A 3,240-nucleotide genomic window follows, 5' to 3' on the forward strand; every position below is an offset into this window, starting at 1 on the left:
CCACAGTAAGAGCCAAGATTTTAAGCTCTACTAAATACAAAACAGACAAACAAAAAGACTTTATATATTTATGTTCATTTAAGAAAATACTATTAGTGATGTTTTATTTTGAAATACACAGTTAATATGTTTGGAGTTATTTAAAATTTATATTGAGAAAAATGTATTTCCACTATTGCTGTAGACGAGCATCTACATAAGACTGTTAAATTGACTCTTGTTTTATATCAAACAACTTTTATAATACTTATCTTTATTGTTGCAATATTTTATAAATTTTAAGGAATATGACAAAAAAGATATTGTAGGTATGAAGGGGGGTCTCTGGGAAGAGTTGGGGTACAAAAGGGAAACAAGAATATGATTTAATTCTATTTACTTAAAATATGTTTTTAAGGCGAGTGACGTGGCGTGGGCGGGGCTTAAGCAGCAGGGACGATGGCGCATCCTGGCAGCTCTGGGCCACAAGGAGGTGACTGTCAGAGCTGAGGAGGCCACACAGAACACAGGTGTACAGGAATCATTTACCATGGAAGCCAGGGTGCTTGGGAGCCCCACACCTACCTACCATCTTCTCCCCAAGGCCAACCAGCACACTGTAAAAGAAGATGCCAATTCACTGTCTCAATGATCTCCAGAAACTATGCAGCTGAAGAAGGAGATCTCCTTGCTGAACTGGGTTAGCCTGGTGGTGGGCAACATGATTGGCTCAGGAATCTTTGTCTCGCTCAAGGGTGTTCTAAAATATACTGCTTCCTATGGGTTGTCACTTGTAGTGTGGGCCATTGGTGGGCCCTTCTCTGTTGTGTGTGCCCTTTGTTATGTAGAACTGGGGACCACTATCACCAAGTCATGGACTAGCTATGCTTATATTCTAGAGGCCTTCGGGGGCCTCATTGCCTTTATCCGTCTGTAGGTCTCACTTATAATTGTCGAGTCCACCAGTCAGGCCATCATCACCATCACCTTTGTCAACTATATCATCAAGCCCTCCTTCCCGACCTGTGATCCTCCATATGTGGCCTACCGTCTCCTTGCTGCTGCCTGCATATGTCTGCTGACGTTTGTGTACTGTGCCTATGTCAAGTGGGGCACACGAGTATAAGACACATTCACGTATGCCAAGGTCCTGGCACTCATTGCCATCATTATCATTTGCCTTGTTAAACTGTGTCAGGGACACACTAGGCACTTTCAGGATGCCTTTAAAGGTTCCTTGTGGAATGTGGGAGACCTCTCTCTTGCCCTGTACTCTGCCCTCTTCTCTTAATCAGGTTGGGACACCCTTAATTTTGTAACAGAAGAAATAAAAAACCCAGAAAGGAATTTGCCCTTGGCTATTGGGATTTCTATGCCAATTTTGACACTCATCTACATCTTTACAAACATGGCCTATTACACAGTGATGAACATTCAGGATGTCCATAAGAGTGATGCTGTGGCTGTGACATTTGCTGACCAGACATTTGGCATGTTCAGTTGGACCATCCCCATTGCTGTTGCTCTTTCGAGCTTTGGGGGCCTAAATGCATCAATCTTTGCTTCATCTAGGTTGTTTTTCTTGGGCTCTCGTGAGGGCCACCTCCCGAATCTTCTGTCCATGATCCACATTGAGTGCTTTACACCTGTGCCTGCATTATTGTTCAATTGCACCATGACACTTATCTACCTCGTCATGAAGGACGTTTTCCTGCTCATCAACTACCTCAGCTTCAGCTACTGGTTCTTTGTGGGCTTGTCTGTTGTTGGACAGCTCTACCTTTGCTGGAAAGAGCCTGACTGGCCTTGACCTCTCAAGCTGAGCCTCTTTCTTCCCATCATGTTCTGTGTATGTTCCTTGTTTCGTGGCTGTACACCTCTTCAGTGACACCATCAATTCCCTCATTGGCATTGGGATTGCCCTGTCTGGGGTCCCTGTCTACTTCATGAGTGTTTACTTGCCAAAGTCCCAGAGGCCACTCTTTATTAGGAATGTTCTGGGTACCATCACCAGAGTAACCCAGAACTTCTGCATCTTGACTGAGCTAGATGTAGCTGAAGAGAAAAATGTTGAGAGGAAAACTGACTAGAAGCCAGAGATGACATTCCCTGAGGCCCAGAAAGCTGTGACCATAGCCGCCAAAGACCAGTTCCCTAAACCTTCTTAATTAGAGGAGCCTCTTGGCCCACATTCTGTGAGGGGGCTCAGGGCCAGTGCTCTCTCACTGGTAAGCTATGAGAAGATAGCAGTCAGGCCAGCCTGAAGATGGGGATTTTGGAGGGAGGGGAGGTTGGGAGTGGGGCATTGGTGTACTTTTACTTCTAATGAGTAGATGCAGCCCTGACGGAATAGTAGACTGACCGCTCTGGCTCTTGATTCACAGCTCTTTGTAGTTTAAACCAGGAGTTTACATTGGGCCTCCTTCATGGGAAGTTTTCCTCTGGACAAGTCCAGCTACTTGATTTTTAGAGGTCTGACATGCTACCATTTCTTCCTGTGGCTCAAAAATTCTTCCTAGAGGAGAGCGTTGTATCCCTTTTTGGTTGTGGGTAGCATGAACAGCCAGGCATTAACTGACATGGGATCCTGAATTCCACACGAGGAACAACACTCCTCCCTGGACCCTCACATTCAAGCAAACAGCGAGCTTGATGGGAAGAAGACTGTTGAGGATCTAGGCATGAACGTCCTCTAATCTGTGGGTCTGGATGTTGGGGTATCTTTGGGGTTTCATTGTGTATAGAGTATCCATCTCCTTGAGGAGGTGTTGCCTGTCTGACTTTGCGTAGACCATGTTAGCAGCATGGTCAGGATCCTTAGGCAAGGCGGTGAGCTTCTGGCCCATAGAGGAATTCACCAGGGCCACTTGATTGCGGCCTTCCTAGCTGAATTCATGGTGCTATAGAGCCCTTGAGACAAGGGCCGAGAGAAAACCTCACCACTCCAGCTGAGCAGAGCATCTCTTACTACCTGGACAAGCCACAACTGTCACCAAATTTCAACTCCTATATTTCATTATTTATTGATATTTAATCCAGGATATGAGTTGTAACAAACCATTAGTGATCATTTGTCTACAGGATGCAATAAGTGAATTGTGTTTGAAAAAAGTATCTTAGCTGGCCTGCTGGTACACATCTGTAATCTGAACACTTGGTATGGTGGGATATAAGGAGTTTGGATTTGAGGCTAACTTAGGCTACATAATTTCTAGGTAGCCACTCTGGAAAGATCAGACAAGATCTTTTGTCATCATACAC

At 44.9% G+C, this 3,240-nt stretch overlaps 1 pseudogene across 1 annotated transcript; it reads left to right on the forward strand.

Moving 5' to 3' along the window:
- Positions 1-529: 529 nt before the first annotated feature.
- On the forward strand, positions 530-2,069 carry LOC116100871 (annotated as a pseudogene). The gene has a single exon (XR_004122701.1). The product of XR_004122701.1 is annotated as a Y+L amino acid transporter 2 pseudogene (transcript).
- Positions 2,070-3,240: the final 1,171 nt, after the last annotated feature.

The sequence above is a fragment of the Mastomys coucha genome, unplaced genomic scaffold, assembly GCF_008632895.1.
Source record: "Mastomys coucha isolate ucsf_1 unplaced genomic scaffold, UCSF_Mcou_1 pScaffold21, whole genome shotgun sequence".
NCBI classification, from domain to species: Eukaryota; Metazoa; Chordata; class Mammalia; order Rodentia; family Muridae; genus Mastomys; species Mastomys coucha.